Source organism: Panthera pardus, unplaced genomic scaffold (assembly GCF_024362965.1).
Source record: "Panthera pardus isolate Hobbes unplaced genomic scaffold, ASM2436296v1 HiC_scaffold_13, whole genome shotgun sequence".
In the NCBI taxonomy this organism is placed as follows: domain Eukaryota; kingdom Metazoa; phylum Chordata; class Mammalia; order Carnivora; family Felidae; genus Panthera; species Panthera pardus.
Window position 1 is genome coordinate 131723070 of NW_026526688.1, and position 21292 is coordinate 131744361.

The following is a 21292-nucleotide window of genomic DNA, read 5'->3' on the forward strand; positions in this document are numbered from 1 at the left end:
TTATTTTATTTTATTTTATTTTATTTTATTTTATAGATTCTGTTTTCCTGCTGATATTTCCTACTTGAGCATATTTATTACCATATTTTCCTTTAAGTTCTTGAGTACAGTAATAATAACTGCTGAAAAATCCTTGTCCACAAAATCCTACATCTGGATCTCAGATTAGACTTTCTCAGTTACCTTTCATTCTTATATGAGGTACATTTTCCTATTTCTTCATATGTCTACAAATTATTATTACATTCTGGATACCATGAATACTATCTTGTAGAGCTTCTTGATTTGTTATATTGGTTGGACAGAAAATCTAAGCTCTATCTCCCTGTGGAAAATAACAGATCAAAATCTATCTTTATTTCTTTGTTCCTTAGCTCTGCTGCTTATAGTCTGACCTGTGTACACGTAGCTTCGAGAACAGCCAAGGGCGGGCAAAATTTATACACACAGTGTAAGACTTTCCTTATCTGGCTGTTTCCTTTCCAGGATTTTCTCCCTCACTCTGAAGTTGCTTTGCTCACCTCAAACTCAGTCCTCTACTTTATGGCAAATAAGACAGTTTTCTGTTTTAGCCATACCATATGGTGCTATTTGTAGCCAACCCTAAAGCTAAAATTTGTGATGAACAATAAATTCACCCAGTAACTCACCCTTTCCTAATGACAGTTCCCTTCCAATTTGTATCATTTATGTAAAAAATTGAGTCAAATAATTTAAAATAATTTAATATAAAATTTTATGCACAAAGTTGTGATGATTGAACACTCACACAAATAGACACAAAAGAAGCTGAAAGAAATGAATGATGTAGAACACAGGTCAGCAAATTATGGCCCACAGACCAAATCCACTCACCACCTGTTTTGTAAATAAAGTTCTGTTAAAAAAAATAATAATGATAAAGCTTTGTTGGAACACAGTCATGTGCATTTCTTTACAGAATGTCTATGATTGCTTTCACACTGTAATGGCAGAGTTGAGTATTTGCAACAAAGCCCATATATTTCATAGAGCCAAAAATACTTACTGTATGGCCTTTGCAAAAACAGTTTTCCAACTCCTAATGTAAAATCACAATTGTGATAGGTCAGTGTAAACACCTGAATTATTGTCGTTACTGATCACTTTCATCAATTGCTATTACCATTACCAGATACTAAAGCTCAGAATTTATGTGTTTGACTTGTTGTTGTTGTTGTTGTTATTCTGTTTGGCCTATTTTACAACTATATTGTCATTTTAAAACACGTAATTATTAAAGGCACCTGAGTAGCTCAATCAGTTAAGTGTCAGACTCTGGATTTCAGCTCAGATTATGATCTCCCAGTCTGTGAGTTCCAGCCCTGCATGGGACTCAGCTCTGACAGTGCAAACCGCCTTGGGATTCTCTCTCTACCCCTGTCCCACTCATTCTCTTTCTCTCTCTCTCTCAAAATAAATAAATAAACTAAAAAAAAAAAAACTTACGTAATGATTATAAGGCACGTATTATTCATTAGCTATAGGCAGGTGAATTTATCATTTTACTTGAAAATTACATTCCCCTTTGTTTAATACTTTTCTTCAAATTATGCCTACTAGAATAGCACTCCTCTTACAGTTCCTATAATTAAGAAATCATACTGCTTTCTCAGCTTTACCTTTTCATCTGATGAGTCGGTTTTCAAGTGAATAATTTCTCTGACCTCTACTTAGATGCAGGCTAACGCAAAAATAATAATAGACAATGTGGATAGGGAAAGTAAACTTATCCCATAATCATTATTTTAGAGAGAGACAGACAGCAAGTATGACAGTGCAGAGCCTGATGTGGGGCTCAACCTAAGGAATTGTGAGATCGTGACCTGAGCCAAAACCAAGAGTCAGATGCTTAACCAACGGAGCCACCCAGGCACCCCTAATTTCCCATCTTAATTTAACTGACTAATTTAACTGTCAGAAGCTCACAGTATTTCTAGGGATTTTAATAGGTGAGCCAATAATTTCCCTATGTTGCTTAAATAAATTAGAATGGTTTTGTTTGCTGTATTTGAATCCAAAGGTATTCTTACATATTCCATATGAACTCTATTTTTAATCTGAAAATATGTCTGATTTAAACATAAACCAAATTAACTCTGAAATCATCAGGTGGCACTTTGTTGCTGAAAGCTACAGTTTATCAATTTAAGGTCATTCATTAATCAGTGTTTGGCAGAACTGGTATTGATTGACAAGAGAGCACCTTTGTCTCAACATTCCCAGGAGAATTCCAGAGCTTCACCTTCCTGATGACATTACCATAGCTAGGAGATAGGAGTGCTAATTGGCTTGGTCTAGATCACATGATTCACTCTTAGAGCCATGAGAGAGGTCACTTTGTTAGGAAATTGGGAATACAATTGGAATACCAGTGGAAATTGGGGACATTGGCATAGGAGAAGAAGGGATATGAGCTCTGAGAAGGCAACCAATAATTTTCCATTTAACATGCTTTATTTCGTGAATATCAAAGTTAAAAGATGAAAAAAGTATGAATATTATCTGGGGTATTATGTTTTATCAATAAAGGTTAGTGCTTGTGGGAGTTTCAGTCAAAAAATACCAGTATCACCCTAGTTTTCCCTTCCTTCCACACCATGGCCAAAATAGCTATTATAAAATGCCTTTTTCCCCACTGAATAATGAGTAAAGATCAAATCCATTAGCACAGTATACATGCCTTCAGCAGTTTTACCACAGCCCCACCCTTCAGCCTCAACTCATGCCCTCTCTTCTCTTCCTCTCCATGCTCAGTCATTTCAGGCTTCTTATATGTATTTTCTCCTGTTCTCATTTCCTGAAAGGCCTTCCTTCCTCACCCACTTCAGGCAGAATTAATTGTGTACCTTGTTCTCCAATAACATTGCATACATTATGCATTCCTTAACACCTATGATTTTTCCTAACACTTATCGTAGCATATATGTATATATTCATGCAGTTATGTGAGTAATATTTGTCTTCTCTGCTAGACTACAAGCTCCAGAGTACAGAATTCGGGTCTGATTTATGCTCTCTTGTATCCTTAATGCCCCCACTGGTGACAAGTGCTCAATAAATATCTGTTGCTATTGAATGTTTTTGAAAATATAAGAGGTAGGGAGACATGATAGTTAAGATTGCTGGCTGTTATGTCAGATTGCCATGAATTCAAGTCTCAGATTCATCACTTACTACCTGGGTGACCTTACACAAGTTTTTAAAATTCTCTGTATCTCTGCTTTCTCAACTATAAAATGGAAATAATAGTACTTGTTTTGTAGGGGTTTTTTTTAAATAAATTTTTTAATGTTTATTTATGTTTGAGAGAGTGCAAGTGTGTGAAGGACAGAGAGAGAGGGAGACAGAGAATCTGAACAGGCTCCAGGCTCTGATCTGTAAACACAGAGCTTGATGCAGGGCTCAAACTCACAAGCCGTGAGTGAGATCATGATCTGAGCTGTAATTGGATGCTTAACCAACTGAGCCATCCAGGTGCCCCTGTACGGTTATTTTTTATTAGAAATCAGAAAATATATATACAGTGCTAAAATATTATCCCTACCTTTTGGTAAACACCCAACAGTTAGCTATTATTTTAATTGTGCTTATTGCTGGAGGTTAGAGTCTATGTGTCTGTTTCCTTGCTAGACTATCCACTTCTTTAAGACTACAGCCAACATCACTAATGATGCCAGGGCCTGGCCTGAGGCCCAGCATGTCATAATTGTTCAATAAATGCTTATTGAATTCCATTGTTGTCAAATTTGAGGAATGCTATTTAAAATTAAACCATTTGGTAATAGTGACATGTCTTCCCAAGTTCTGATGTTTTTTATTATTTTTATAATTATTTACATTGTAATTTATTTTATAATTGTTAAAATTAATAGATCTCAGTTCTATCATTTATTTCATGCTTACTCTATTCCAGGTGCTAATGGAACATGAATTATCTCATTTAATTTCCATAACATCATAAGAGGTGTAGGTTTTTAATTACATAGATGAGCCTCAGAGAAGTTAAAGGATTTGCACCAAATTATGTAGCTGGTAACAGGGAAAAATAGAATTCAAAGCCAGTCTTTCCCCTGTAAACGAATATGTGGTAAAACAAAGTACAGTAAAACCTTGGTTTGCAAGCATAATTTGTTCCAGAAACATGCTTGTAATCCAAAGCAGCTTGTATATCAAAGCAAACTTCATACATATTTCTCCATAAGAAATAATGGAAACTCAGATGATTTGTTCCACAACCCAAAGATATTCATAAAAGAATGATTATAATACTGTGATATAATACAAAATAATAAAGAAAATACAAAATATGAAGAAAAATAAATTAACCTGAACTTACCTTTGAAAACTTTTGTGGCTGGTGTGAGGGAGAAAAGAGAGAGGAGGGTTATTGGGTAGGACAACTTTCACTATCACTAATGGAATCACTGCTATCTATTGGCTCAATGGAATCTTTTTCTTTTCATGCAGCTTTAACAAGGAACCTATCCAATTACACTTGCTTTTGCCTCCTTTTGAAGATTTTGTGGAAATGTGACATTGCATTGCCGTTAAACAGATTCATTGCTCGCACTGCTATGGCCTTATTTGGGTGGTGCTTTTCTACAAAATTGTCCACTGTTTCCCACATTTTACACATCTCCCTAATCTCATTTGAAGTGAGGGATTCCTCCATCTTCTTTTCCTCCTCCTCTGCAGACAAGATGCAGACGTAGACTTCTTATTAAATTTTGCAATTTTAGCCACTCGATACCTCATTCGTACTACTCATTGATTTCCTTCTTAACTTCCACAGTAATCATCTTCTTCTTACCACTTTCCTTTTCAACCTTTTTCTGCATGGGGGCCAGTATATACACTTGCACGGATGTCAGCTACAGTACAATATTAATAAACTCTTGTCATATACTGTATTTAATGTAACTGGCAATAAGGCAGCAAAAGAAAGGGTTTATGTCTGTGTGCAGCCTGACCTAGAATGAAGCAAAGCATTCCTGAGCTTACTCTTGTATGGAAAAGCAAAGGACTGTCCATAGGTGCTTTGAAGTGACAAAAAATACACTAGCGCCAGTTGTGGGCAACTTCCAACGTTCTGAAAAATCACTGATTTCTGCCAAACACCGTGGTCTGAGACCAACCATCCCAGCATGGGAGATGATCACCCACAGTCCTGCAGTGAGAGAGAGAAGAACCATTGGCTCAGTTATGATCATATGACATTCGGTATCACATAATACTCATATTGCAAGACATCGCTCATGTATCAAGTTAAAAGTTATTAGAAGTGTTTACTCATCTTGCAGAACACTTGCAGAACAAGTTACTCACGGTCCAAGGTTTTATTGTATTCACTTACAATAATAGAAAAGTTTTTTAACCTGTTGAGGATATGCATTTTACTAAACCCAAATAGTTAGTTATGAGTCATAGCTTTGTCACATTGAGCAGTGCCCTAACAAAGGACACTTCATGCAAAATGGAAGAGACCTCATTGACTCCAGGGCAAATAGTTTCCAAGTGGCTTAGTGGATGAGGCTTCATTAGTTTCAGAGTTTGGCAAAGAGTGCAAAACATTCCATCAGCTTTCCTTGTTTATAGTAAGGACAACATTTAAAAAAAAAAAGCTAGGATTATAAATAGCATTTTTATCCCTTTAAATCATTTTTTGGCAGTGATGCACACAACACAGAATGATAAATACATGCAAATGCAAATGTACTGTTCTGCTTACTATAACAGCACCTTCAGAAAGACTTTTTTTTTAATTATTATTTATTTATTTTGAGAGAGGAGAGAGAATGCACTCACAAGCACTGGAGGGTCAAAGAGAAAGATGGGGAGAGAATCCCAAGTAGCACAGAGCCCAACTCAGGGCTCTATCTCACAAACTGTGAGATCATGACCTGAACCAATATCAAGAGTCAGATGTTTAACCAACTGAGCCACCCAGGCACCCCTAGAAAGAGCTTTAAATGCAGTATTCCTTCACTGGTGTTGATGTGTGAGTTGATTTTACCCCTTATAGAAAATGTTTCTTCACTTATGGATTTATCACAGCTAAGCACCAGATATCACTAGATAATAATGGTAGTTACTACTTACAATCATAGGAGAAAGAAAGATTTCTAGTTTTCCAAAGGAAGCAACCCAACTCTTGTGGAATAGTATGAGGAGTTCTTAGAGCATAGAATTCTGCACATACTTATCTTTCCCAGGGGGGGTTAATTTTTATTTTTTGGAGAAACATAGACTTCATCCCCTCTCCCGTATTTATGCTTAGAAGAAGATAGTATTTTCAAGAACCCATGAATGACATTACTTTTTTTAACTTGTTTTATTTTATTTTTTTTTTTAATTTACATCCAAATTAGTTAGCATATAGTGCAATAATGATTTCAGGAGTAGATTCCGTAGCACCCCTTACCCTATTAGCCCATCCTTCCTCCCACAACCCCTCCAGTAACCCTCAGTTTGTTCTCTATATTTATGAGTCTCTTCTGTTTTGTCCCCCTCCCTGCTTCTATATTATTTTTGCTCCCCTTCCCTTATGTTAATCTGTTTTGTCTTTTAAAGTCCTCATATGAGTGAAGTCATGTGATTTTTGTCTTTCTCTAATTTCACTTAGCATAATACCCTCCAGTTCCATCCACGTAGTTGCAAATGGCAAGATTTCATGAATGACATTATTAAAAGATGCTTTGATGAACTCATTTGATGAGTGCTCAGTAAACAGAGTGTAATGACTTTTTGAAAATACTATTTTGTTCCATTTAAATGTAAAGAACTTGCATAGAAAACCTGATTATAGTTTTGTAATATATAATTTATAAGTAAATCTGTCTGAGGTATCAGCTATATGTTTGGGGTGAAGGGGAGAAGAAAAACCAATGAAGTAATTTATAAATTTGTTTTCATAAGGAAAATATATTGAACATCCACTAATCAGCTCTTATATGTCAAAGACTTAAGCAGGGGAAACAACGAGAAAGACATAAACTTGGGGATCACTCAATCTAATGAGGCCAATAGCATGTAAACAAGCAATTACAACACAAGAATAAAGAGATCTACTATCCTAAAACCTCAGCCTTCTCCCAGACCAACACTCTGCTTACTCCTTATCTACCCTACCTGCTGAACAGAGCTGGAGAAGCTAGAATATCAAGCTAACATCTTACTATATATATATATATATATATATATATATATACACACACACACATATATATACACACACAAAAATACAAATAATATATATATATACAAATATATATAAATACAAATAATATATATATAATTTATAAAGTATATATATACTTATAAGTATATATATTTTATATATATATATTTTATGTATATATATATATATATATATATATATATATATATATATATTCTGAAATCACTGTCTCAAAAAGATATCTGCACCTAGTACAGATAATCAGTGAAATGATTAGCATAAGTTTAGTTAATATCCATCATTATACAAAGTTACTAATTTTTTAAAATTTCTTATAAGAATTTTTAAGATCTACTATCTTAGCAATTTTTTAATGTATACCAATGTTGTTAACTATAGTCACCATGCTGTACATTACATACCCAGGACTTATTTATCACATACCGGGAAGTTTGTGTCTTTTGATCACCTTTGTCCATTTTGCCCACCCCCCAACCCACCATCTCTGGCAACTACCCATCTATCCTTTGTATCCATGACTTTATTTATTTATTTTAGATTCTGCATTTTAGTGAGATGATATAGTACTTTGTCTGACTTATTTCACTTAGCATAATGCCCTAAACGTCCATCTGCTTTGGTTCAAATGGAAGGATTTCCCTTTTCTTATGGCTGAGTAATATTCCATTATGTATGTATACTATGTTACCCATTTATATTTTGGTGGACACTTAGGTTCCATGTCTTGACTGATGTAAATAATACTGAAGTAAGTATGCGGGTACTGATATCTTTTCAGGTTAGTGATTTTGTTTCCTTCATATAAATACCCAGAAATGGAATTTCTGGGTTATATGGTAGTTTTGTTTTTAAGTTTTGAAGGAACCTCTACTATTTTTCATACTTCCTTTGCCAATTTAAATAGCCACCAATAGTGCACAAGTGTCCCCTTCTCTCCACATACTCGTCAATCCGTATTATTTCTTGTGTTTTTATGTTAGCCATTCTGATAGATGTAAAGCAATATCTCATTGTGGTTTTAATTGGCATTTCCATGATGTTTAGAGTTGCTGAGCATCTTTTCATGTACCTCTTGGCCACCTATGTCTTTGGGAAAATGTCTATATGGATTCTTTGCCCATTTTATAATAAAATATTTTTTTGCTGTTGAATTGTTATATATTTTGCATATTAACCCTTTAACAGATACATGATTTGCAAATATTTCCTCCTATTTAGCATATTGCTCTTTGTTTTGTTCTTTTTATTTGCTGTGTAGGAGCTTCTCAGTTTGAAATAGTCCTACTTGTCCATTTTTGGTTTTGCTGCCTTTGCTGTTGATATCAAATCCAGTAAATCATTGTCCAGACTGATTTCAAGGAGCTTACCACCATTGTTTTTTCTCTAGGAGTTCAATGGCTTTAGGTATTACATTTAAGTCTTTAATCTGTCTTAAGTTCATTTTGGGGTATAGTATAATAGTTTAGTTTTGTTCTTTTGCATGTAGCTGTCCAGTTTTCCCAACACTATTTACTGAGATTGCCCTTTCCCTGTTGTGTATTTTTGGCTCCTCTGTCGTAAATTAGTTGGCCGTATATGTGTGTGTTTATTTCTGGGCTGTCTATTCTGCCCCATCCATCTCTGTGTCTATTTTTATGCCATTATCATACTGTTTTGTTTACTATAGCTTTGTAATATAGTTTGAGATTAGGAAATGTGATGCCTCCAGATTTTTTCTTTCTCCAGATTGCTTTGGTTATTTGGGGGATTTTATACTTCTATACATATTTTAGGATTACTTGTTCTATTTCTGTGAAAAATGCTATTGAAATTTTGACAAGGATTGTACAGAATCTGTAGGTTGTTTTGGGGGGTAGCATGGACATATTAACAGTGTTGATTCTTCCAATCCATGAGGATGGAATATCTTTCCATTTATTTGTGTCATCTTCGGTTTCTTTCATCAGTGTCTTACAGTGTTCAGTGTACAAATCTTTCAACTGCTTAGTTAAGTTTATTCTAGGTATTTAAATCTTTTTGATGCAACTGTTAAGAGGATTAGTTTCTCTTTCTGGTGGTTCATTATTAGTATATAGAAATGCAACTGATTTTTGTATATTGATTTTATATTCTACAACTTAACTGAGTTTATTAATTATAACCCTTTTTTGGTCTAGTCTTAGAGCTTTCTGTATATAAGATTATGTCCTCTGCAAAGAGATAGTTTTACTACTTCTTGTCTGATTTGGATGCTTTTTATTTCTTTTTCTTGCTTAATTGCTCTAGATAGGACTTCCAGCACTATGCTGAGTAAAAGTGGCAAGAGTGGGCATCCTTGTTTTGTTACTGATCTTAAAGGAAAAGCTTTTAGCTTTTCATGTTGACTATGATAAGTTGTGGGCCTGTCATATATAGCTTTTATTATGTTCAGGTATGTTCTCTCAATACCCATTGTTTTAGAGTTTTTGTCATGAATCTATGTTGTATTTCCTCAAATGCTTTTTTTCTTCACCTATTGAGATGATCATATGATTTTTATCTTTCATTTTGTTAATATGATGTATCACATTGATTTGCTGATGTTGGACCATGAAGCATACCTGGAATAAATCCCAGTTAATCATGGTGTGTGATCCTTTTAATTAGTATTGAATTCAGGCTGCTAATATTTTGTTAAGAATTTTTTGCATCTGGAATATTGTCTTATAATTTTCTTGTAGTATCTGGTTTTGATATCAGGACTTTTTGGACTTGTAAAATGAGTTTGGAAGTGTTCCCTAGTCATCTTTTTATGGGGGAAGGATTGGTATTAATTACTCTTTAAACATTAGTAGAATTTCCCTGTGAGGCTGTCTGCTTCTAGACTTTTGTTTATTGGAGGATTTTGATTACTGAGTTAATCATTGCTCCTTATTAGTAATTGGTATGTTCAGATTTTCTATTTCTTTTTTTTTTTTCATGTTTAATTTTGAGACAGAGACAGACAGAACACAAGTAGGAGAGGGGCTGAGAGAGAGAGAGAGAGAGAGAGAGAAGGAGACACAGAATCTGAAGCAGACTCCAAGCTCTGAGCTGTCAGCACAGAGCCTGATGCGGGGCTCGAACTCACAAGCCATGAGTGAGATCATGACCTGAGCTAAAGTTGGACATTCAACTGGTGCCCCCAGATTTTCTATTTCTTCATGATTCAGTTTTAGTGGATTGAATATTTTTAGGTTGTCTAATTTGTTTGGCAGGTAATTATTCTTTGTAGTCTCTTACAATCCTTTGTATTTCAGTTGTCTCCTTTCATTTCTAATTTTGTTTGAGTCTTCTTTTTTTCCTTTGTGAGTCTAGCTAAGAGCTGTCTATTTTGTTTATCTTTTCAAAATGCTAGCTCTTAGTTTCAGTGATCTTTTCTATTACCTTTTTAGTCTCTTTCATTTATTTCTTCCCTGATCTTTGTCATTTTCTTCCTTCTACTACAGGTTTGAGGTCTCACTTTAAGTATATGACTACCAACTTCAACTCAGCCCTCATGTTGCTTGCCTGCCATTCTCCCCTATCCTTCCACTCTTCCTCTCTTTCAAACAACTGCTTTATACTTATTCCTTGGCCTTCATATTCCAGCTTTTGCCTCTTCGCCCTTCTGTCTCAGATGATGACCTTACTTTCTATTTCACTGAGAACATGAAGAGAGAATATTCACCTGTTCCCACCCTCACATGTACCCTGTACCTGCCCCCCACGCCATGTTCTCTCCTTTCTTCTAGACACAGGATGTGTGCTGCACTTGCTGTGCCCAACATCAGCCCCTCCACTGTGAACCTAGTCCCATACTGCACCCACCCCAGCACTCTGCTCCCTGAATCCTCTCCCCCCTCCTATCCCCTGTAGGTCATCAGGTTTTTGTCTACTGAATCATTCCCATTAGCATAGAAATATGCTATACTGTTTCCTTCCTTATTAAAAAAAAATGAAACAACAAAACAAAAAACCTCTCCCTTGACTCCACAGCCCCTTTTAGCAATCACTCATTTCCTTACAACAAAACTCCTCAAAAGAACCATATAAGCTTGCTGTTTTCACTTCCTCTTCTACATTCTCCCTGGACCCGCTCTAATCAGTCCCACTACGTGAATGAAGCAGCTCTTGTCAAGTGACGACACACTGCCAGATTCAGGGGTCAATTCTCAGTTTTCATCCTCTTCACCCTGTCAGCAGCATTTGACACACTTGATCACACCGTCTTTCTCTTTTAAATAACAGTGTTACTGAGATATAATTTATGTACATAAAATTCACTTTTAAAATTAGAATTCAGTGATTTTTTAGTATATTTACAAAATTGTGCAACTGTCTACACTGTTTAATTCCAGAACACCTTCATCCAAAGCAAACCCCATTCCCATATGCAGTCACTTCCCATTGCTCAGTCCCTGGAAGTCACTGAGCCACTCTCAGTCTCTGTAGATCTGTGTGTTCTGAACATTTCATATAAATGGAATAATACACTATGTGTCTTTTTATGTTTTCCTTCTTTCACTTAGCGTAATATTTTTGAGATTCATCTATGTTATAGTATGCATCAGTACTCCATTCCTTTTTATAGTTGAATAGTATTCCATTGTACAGATAGACACATTTTGCTTACCCAGACATCAGTAGATGGACATATGAGTTGTTTCCACTTTTTGGCTATAACAGTTAATGCTGCTATAAACATTCATGTAAAAGTCTTTATGTAGATACGTGTTTTGGAATTGTTTTATAACATGGTAACTGTATTTATTCCTTCCCTGTTGAATCCCTTTACCCTTGCCTTTCAGGATATTCTCTTAGTTTTCCTTCTACCTCACTGTTCACTCCTCAGTCTCTCTGGGTCTTCTTTCTCCAACCTTGGCATGCTCTGGATATCAGTTCTTGGTCTGATCTCTTCCCTTCTCTATTTAGATTCACTCCCTAGACAATCATTTCTAATTACTTAGTTTTTAAATATCATCCATATATATAGATGGCTCCTAAACTTGTATTTTCAGTCCAAGTTTCTCAATTCCAACTACTATATCCAGCTGTCTCCAACTCTCTGTTAGGTGCATGCATGTCCAAAGTTATTAAAGTTTTTAGCACATCCAAGGCTATAAACTCCTGATTTACCCACCAAAATCTATACTCCCTGCTATCTTTCCTAACTCCCTGATGGCAGTTTCATCATCCTTGACTCTTGCCTGCCTCACATCCAGTGCTTCAGCAAATCCTGTTGATTCCACATTCAGGTTATATCCAGAATCTAATAATACCTTCTAACCAGCTCCTGGATTCAAGCCATAAGCATCTCGGCTACTTCCTAGTTGGTATCCTTGTATTACTCTGCCCCTTCTACAAGTCTCTTCTCAATGCAATAGTAATGACCCTGTTAAAACAAAAGTCAGACACGTTACTTTTCTGTTCAACATCTTCCAAATAGTTTCTGTTTGCTCAAGGTAAAAACCAAAGTCTTTAAAATACCTATGGGTGTACATGATCTGGGCCCTCTTGCTACATCACTGGCCTCATCTCTTGCCACTCTTCTGATTCATTCAGCTCCAGCCACAGTGACCTCCTTACTGTCCCTCAGACTTGGGAGTCATGCTTCCTTCTCAGGACCTTTGCCCTGCTCTTTTCTCTATCTGGAGTGTTCCTCCCCAAACATCCCTTTCAGACCTTTCTTTCTTTCTTTCTTTCTTTATTTTTAGGTCTGTGTTCAAGACTGCCGGTGGCCTCCCCAAAACCTATTCTCTCTCCCTCCCTTGGCTTTATACACTGAATTACATCTATAAGACTACTTGCTCTAACTTCCCAGGCAGCTGTGTGTCACCATGTGACTAAATTTTGACCCAATAAAAGTAAGTGGTTATATTTCCCTTTAAGGTGAGCCATGCCCTTCCTTAGCCCTCCCTCCATCCCACCATGTTTGTAACACAAACCCATGAGGGTTTTTGCCTTCATAGAATTTATATCTGGGTAGGAGGAAAAGACAACAAATAAATAAGCAAAAGTAAATATACAGTGTGTCAGATGGTATTATGTGCAGTGGAGATAAATAAAGCAAGATCAGGGAAGTGGGGAGTAGTGCATAAGGGAGAATTCTGCTATTTATTAAATTGTGTCAAAGAAGGCGTTACTGATAAAGTAGTATTTGAGCAAAATCTTGTATCAGTTTGGATTAGGTTCGCTTGCATATAAATAAACCCCGAACAACATTGACTTAAACGAGATAGAAGTGCGTTTTTCTCAAATAAACAAAACCTTTATGTCAGGCTGGCACCGATAATGAGACTGTACCAGGTAGCTTACAACTTCACACAATGGCAGCATGCACCTGGCCCAAGGTCTTGCCATCTGGGCCACAGAAGGTATGTTGCCTCCTTGGATTACCACTAATCGGCTAGTTTGCCCCGAATTTTACACTTTATCACTTTATTTCTCACTGTCAGTTTGGTCAGGAGAAAGGGCTTTTAATAGCCAGTTTTCCTTCATCTATACAACCTTGGGCAGCTCATTTCAGTTCTCTGGACCCCTGGACTTCATTTTTTTTTTAATGTTTATCTATTTTTGAGAGAGAGTGAATGAGCAAGGGAGGGGCAGAGAGAGAGGGAGAGAGAGAGAATCCCAAGCAAGCCCTGTGCTTTCAGCACAGAGCCCGATAAGGGGCTGAAACTCACGAACTGTGAGATCATGATCTGAGTCAGACACTTAACCAACTGAGACACCCAGGCACCCCTAGACTTTATTTTTGAAATAAAGGAGTTGGAGTAGACCTCTCTTCAATTCAAAACCTGAGTGGTTCTAAAATAAACATCTGATTTGTTAATTTTCCACCTAATTTTTCTGGTATAAATGTGGAACTTATATGACCAGCTATAATCAAACAATTCAGTTATATAATGTTTTTTTTTTTTTACTTCAACACTTATTTTCAAAACCTCAAAGAGAAATTGTTTGCTTCTTGGCAAATTTTAAAACTTTGAATCAGCAGCAGCACATATTATTCTAAGGTGTTTGTTTCTAATTCACCTGCCCAGAATCTGTCTCAGAGATATTCCTTCAGACTGAGAAATGGGGTGGTAGGATAAATTAAGGCAGGTGTACTTTTTAAATCTCCAAAGGATATTGTGATGTGCCCCACTGGGTCAGAACCACTTTTTCACAGCATTCCTTCCAGTGTTGGTAGCATCCTTTTGGAATAAGCTTCCAGAGAACAGCCTATTTTAAGACTCCTTCACCCTGTATAATCCTGTCCTCTACATTAGCAAGAACTTGAGGTCAAAAGATTGTATTTGGGATGAGATGATAAACATTCTCATTGATTGATCATTGATTTTGATAATTAGAAATAAGTGATCAAAAATTTTAAAGCAAATTTTTATTTTACTAATAGAAGGAAAATTTTTGAAAGTCTTCTATGTAAATTCCTAAACTGCTCACTTTACAATTACTTTCTGCGTGATTTTTTTCCCTGGTAAAAGACCTGAAGTCAGGGACATAAATGAATAACTTTGTAAAATAGCAGTTGGAACTGTGTTGATGTGAATAAGCCTCAGCTTACTGCCATGTACAGATTGATCTGTGAGCAGATTCTAAAAAGGTGAGACTTTCTTGAGCCTATGTCCCAGGTCAGACGGCTCTACTGTGGGATCGCTTATGCTGAGTAAATGTAGCTTCCTGCCCCTTCTTCCCATTTCTGTACCATAGCCATTTTAAAAATTAACTTACAAGATTTGAAACAATATAAATGAAATTTCTAAAATAAGAGCAGTGCTTACACAGGAGAATGAATTTACTTTATCGTATCTACGGATAATCTGTTAACATTTCAGTGTTTCTGGGAGGAAGGTAGATGATGTTTAGTTTGGTCATTCATTTGTTCATTTATTACACAAATATATAGTGGTTGCCTACTATTTGCCAGGTGCTGTTCTAGGAGCCAAGGCTACAGCAGTTAGCAAAACAAACAAAAAATCTCTGCTGTGAGGCACCTACCTTTGCAGAGGGGAAAGGAGATGAAAAGAGAACAGTTAAGGAACACCAAGTGCTGAGGGTTCCTTACTTGATTGGTACACACTCTGAACCTGTAATTGCTCTATCTGATCTCTTTCAAGATAAACTATTTTTTTAATTGTGAAATTTTTGTCTTTGTACACAATTTTTCTAACAAAGTTAAAGTGATTTTATTCTAAAGTACAGACTAAAACTTAGATCAAGATGAGATTTTAATTAGTTATAACTTTAACACTGACCCACTTTTACAAAAAAAGGGAGGGAGGGAGGGAGGGAGGAAGGAAGGAAGGAAGGAAGGAAGGAAAAGTATGTACAAGAAATTCCCCCAAATTCCCTAAAACATGTTAATAGCTTTCTCAGAAAAAAACCTGGGCCATCAATTAGCACTGTCGCTGGCACATAATAGATTGATCAGATTATCAGAAGAACTGCAGCTGTTTAGTAAAAAAAAAAAAAAAAAAAAAAAAAAAAAAAAAAAAAAACCTCACTTTTGAAAAGCAAACTTAGATATTTTTAATTAAAAACAAAGGCTTTTTTCAGATTTAGAGGACTTTTTTTTAACCTTTTTTACCCTAGAAATGTCTTTTTAAAAAAATCAGAGTTTAACATCTCTTTTCTAGTGCTCCGTTATTTCACCATTTCTTCTTATGAAGATTATGACTTGAATGAGCATGAAGTTTGGCAAGAGGCTATGCCCTCTTCCATACAAATGATAAGCAGAGGGAAAAAACGGTCAAGGAGATGAGACAGTCTAATAGTCTTTATTTAGAACGTCTAAATGTTAAAAATTAACTTTTCAGACTCCTTCTGTCACAACTTCCTTCATTATTTGAGCCTTGATTGTGATTTTCTGCCCTGTTCTAAACAGAGCTCAAAGTATCTGAGGATGAAAAGAATAGACTTAACAGTTTTTCTAATTTCAAAATGCAAGCCCAGCAACTGACCAGGACTTAGGGTGACTCCTAAGACCAAAATATTATTTTTTTATGCTTGAACTTCAAAAAACTTAAAACTACTTTGATAGCATTCTAAATTGTTGTTATAAATTGTCCTGCACTTGAGGAGGGGAGCTGAGATGGCGGCATAGTAGGAGGACCGTAGGCTCATCTTGTCTCTCAAACACAGCTAGATAACTATCAAATCATTCTAAAGACCCATAAATTTTCCTGCACTTGATTCATATGCACATTACTTTGCTGGGAAGAAACCCATAATAAGCAGTGAACTCACTCCACCTACACAAAGAAAAGGGAGATTCGGATTTTAGAGACTGGTCCCAGTCTAGTCAACTGAGCCTTTCCTCCTGACTCACCTGCCATCCCTTTGTTTCAGTCCTGTAGGACACACAACTCTTACCCTGCAGTTGCCTGGGGGATGGAGGGCCTGTACTTATGACTTACAATTGTGGCCTCACAGTGATAGATTCATATGGATAAATATTAAATTGAGGCACATGATTTTTTAATGTTGTTAGTCACATCAATGTATAAAGGTAAATCAGAGCCTGGTTTCACAGATGTTTTTCTGGTTCTGGATTTCCTGTTCAATTTTTAAAGATGAGACCATGTTAAAATATTGGCAGTGTTGACTGTGACAAAATTTGTTTTTGGCCTTTGAAATTTATTTTTGTATGTTTTAAGTATGGTGATCTGAGTTTTATTGGAGGTATATACCTATATGCATTTTTATTTGCTCAATGGGCTCACACTGTATTATATATCATAACACAATTTCACAGTCTCATTAAAAACTTTTGAGATATTTTAATGGCTGAGATATCCTTCAAAATATAGATGTGCTATAGTTGCCTATGATAGTAATTTGACTTTGTAAAATGCTTACATTTTTGGCCCATTATAAATAAAAAAATATGAATACATTTTCTGTATAGTTTTGTCCTCATAACTGACTTTTTCTCCTAAGATTATACTGCTAGAACAGTTCAGTAGATGCCAGAGAGATAAATTTAAAGAGAGTTTTAACTACTAATGCCAAAGAAAGGGAAGAAAATGGTTTGCGTTATGGACTGTAACGTGACTTTCATCCAAAAGTGTCTTTTCTTCTTGCAATTCTAATGTTTAACATGTAACCAGATATAGAAAGTAATGGTAAGCACGAGTACTGAGGCCTGATTCCCTGGGTTGTAACTGTAGTTCTGCCACTTACTCAATAGAACAAGTAATTCAAACTCTTAATGCCTCAGTTTCCTCATTTGTGAGATGGTGATAATAGTCCCTGCCTCTTTGGGTTGTCATGACAATTAAATAGATTAATTGACATAAATCTCATGGAACCATGCCTAACACAGAGTAACACTACATCTTTACAACTAATAGCAGCAACATTCAGGAGAATATTTCCTAATTTTACTTTATCAAAGCTTATTCTTTTGTTTCTAGCCCCATGGCATCTCAAAATCTAAAGCAGCTTGAATTACTTGTGTTAGACTATTCCATACCTGCAAATACATGCATGGAATGTGCTCTTTTTACAGTCTCTGGAATTGTTAGTATTTCGGTTATACACATCAATCACACCACAAGTGCCTAGATCCTTATCTCAAACAGTCAATGGCAGAATTCTTCTGAGCAAAGTGTTTTTTCATAAATGGTTTGGGGGCTTTTATAGTTTTCACCTTCAAGTACAGTATCATGAAGCAATCACTAAAAAAAACGAAGCCAAGTCTGCTGTGACTTAATGGATATCTCCAGTGGAAAGGAAAAGCTTTGTCACCTCAGTATTCCAGATGGTTGGCAGTTTTCTAACTGCAGCCACATATTATGAGGGAAACTGCAGGTGGATCTCTCGAAGCACATGAACTCCATTTATCATAGTCAGGCTTTTAGCCCTATTTGGAGTCCCTGCCCCACAGAGCTTGACTGAACCTCACGGAATCAATATCACCCATGACTAGACAAGGCAGGCCTAGATGACCTAGCTGGCCCATTTTTGCTAAACCTATAGCTGACCTGGGCCCATTACATCTTGGCAATGGCAAAAAAAAAAAAAAAAAAAGGGAGGGTGGAGCCAGAAGAAAAGGATAGAAAAAGAGGAGCTGGGTCAATACAGGTTTCTTCTCACCATACCCCTGAATCAGAGTTTCTCAGCTTTAGCCCTACTGACATTTTGGATCAGATAACTCTTTTTTGTGACAGGCTGTCCTGTGCATTGTAAGATGCTTCATCACATTCCTGGTCTTTACCCACTAGACTCTAGTAGCACACCCACTCACCCCCATCATGACAACCAGTAATGTCTCCGGACAAAACTGGCTGCTGGAGAGAACAACTGCTTTAAGGCTACACTGTAATAAGATGTCTCCTTGTATCCTTTGCCTTGGATAACTGGGGTCTTCCTCCTCCTCCGAGAGTTCTATGATGAAAGGATCCCTGAATACCACCTTAAAGTGTAAACGTTACACAATCTGAGGTGGACACTCAGAGCATAAAAATAAAACTATCTCTTCTACCTACCTTATAAGGCCAAGGCTCAAATCAAAGCTCAATTCCAGCTAAGGCAAAGACAGTGATCTCTTTACTTTTCTCAAAGTTAATACATTTGTACTAAAATTAATGACAAAGGTAGAGCAGCCGATTTTAAATTTTTATCTATTTTTCCTACAGTAATCATATCTGTAATGAAATGTGTAGTCTTGAAGGTACATCTTCATGATGGTATCATTTATCTCCTTTAAAAACATGCATTCCTTTTAAAATGTGTGTGTGTGTATATTTATATTTATATAGTGTATATATATATTTATATAGTTTATATGTATATATAGTGTATATTTAGTGTATATATATAGTGTATATATATATTTATATAGTGTATATATATAGTGTGTGTATATATATGTGTGTGTGTGTATATATATATACACTCTATAGTTCTAATGGTCTCAGAGTTACTGACCTACCTTTTTCTAACAATTTTGTTCTCTCATAGGCTTCATGTGGTGTTTTCATGTCCTTGTGCATAAGCTCAGCTCTTTGGACTACTTTAGTATATATTAATAAATTTATATTTTAAAGTTCATGGCTAATGACAATCCTGTTGTATTTAAAAAAAAATTTTTAATGTTTATTTTTGACAGAGAGAGAGAGACACACACACACACACACACACACACACACACCCGAGCGTGAGTGGGGGAGGGGCAGAGAGCGAGGGAGACACAGAATCCAAAGCAGGCTCCAGGCTCTGAGCTGTCAGCACAGAGCCCGAGGTGGAGCTCCAACTCATGAGCCATGAGATCATGACCTGAGCCGAAGTCAGATGCTTAATGGACTGAGCCACCCAGGCGCCCCTCTGTTTTATTTTTATAGAGATTAAATCATCACAGAAAAATACTTTGAAAAATGTGCCTGATATAGTTCATGGTATCTGAGTCTTAAGTGATCTGTGTTATGTAGTCTATTTTAATGTAAACTGACCAAGTGGAATCAGCTACATGTTACCTTTCTACCTTAGAATATTTCTCCTTTACATAAACTATTGAATCAACTTTAGAACCCCCAAATTATCACTGAACTTAAAATGCTATGTCCTTATTTTAACACCATAAAATGTTGCCAAACAACTGTTCTTATATTTGTTTTCATATTGAGAGAATTAAGTCTGGGTATGAGATTTTTTAGCTAACTAGTTTGAAATCTTACTGCTTTTTCAGTGTATTTATTTTTCCTGTCTACTCATATGAAAAATAGCCACATGCAAAAGAGCCCCTTTTATGAAATATATAATAGCATATATTTGTACTTTTAATATGTTCTCTTGCTGTTTACCTAAATATTTCTTTCATAAGTAATCTTGGCAAATATCTCAGTGAACTATAGTTTATAATTTTAAAAAATTCACTTTCCCTTGATTTTCATGAACTTTTGTGAACACTCTACAGAGAAATGTAATGAAACAATTCATTGGTAATTGTCAGATTTGGGCCAGTTTTACTTAACAATATTAATAAGTTATTAATATTAAATTAATTTAAATTAATATTAAAATTAATATTTTGAGTACTTACTTTGCTCTGTGGTAAATGTAACTATTTGCTAAATTATTTTCATGTGTTATTTTTGTAATTCTCATAGAGGTATGAATTTATTAAATATTGATGTTTATAACTGTCCCCATATTACTTTTTTTAATTGCCTGTTACCCTAGTTTCTTGGTCAGTCAGTGTCTTTGGAATATCTTACAGTTGAAAAGTATGTTGTTGGAGCACCCGGGTGGCTCAGTGGGTTAAACATCTCACTCTTGGTTTTGGCTCAGGTCATGATCTCATGGTTCATGGGTTTGAGCCTCATGTTGGGCTCTGTTCTGATACTGCAATGCCTGCTTGGGATTCTGTCTCTCTTCCTCTCTCTCTGCCCCTCCCCTGCTCATGCACTCTCTCGAAATAAACTTAAAAAAGAAAGAAAGAAAAGAAAAAATATCTTCTAAAAAAAAAGTGTGTTGTCTGACAATAAGTATTAATGGGTTCAAAACTTAACTAGACTCAATGGCTAAAATGTTAAAAATAATAATATAAATAAGTGGAGGAAAAGGACACGGTAGAGGAGGAGAAAGGGGAAGAGAATGAGACTATAATCTCTGTGTCCAGACATCTGGCTGAAGCCATATAACTTAGAAATCTAAAACAACTATCAGGCGACATGAGATCAAGCATGGATTTTGTGGCATTGTATTACAGGAATTCAAAGTTGGGAAAGGTCATTTGAGAGAGAGACAGAGTTTGAGTAGGGGAGGAGCAGAGAGAGAGGGAGACCCAGAATCCAAAGCAGGTTCCAGTCTCTGAGATGTCAGCACTGAGCCGGATGCAGGGCCCGAACCTATGAACCGTGAGATCATGACCTGAGCCAAAGTCAGACGCTCAACCAACCGAGCCACCCAGGCGCCCGGGGAAGTGGATTCTTCTCTCAGCCTCAAAGGAAGTTAAGATTTGGTTTGGTCTTAGGCAATTGGTGAGTGGCCAGTGATGAACAGATGGCATTCCAGTTGAAGGACAAGTATAAGAAAAGTCCAGGAGATGAGAAAGAGCTTCCGGTGTAACAAATACAATTGATCTGAGGG

At 36.1% G+C, this 21292-nt stretch overlaps 1 protein-coding gene across 7 annotated transcripts in view; it reads left to right on the plus strand.

Annotated features, from left to right (window-relative positions):
* The window catches only part of FAM13A (family with sequence similarity 13 member A), a 368980-nt gene that overhangs the window by 205668 nt on the left and 142020 nt on the right, over window positions 1–21292 (plus strand). The window lies entirely within an intron of this gene.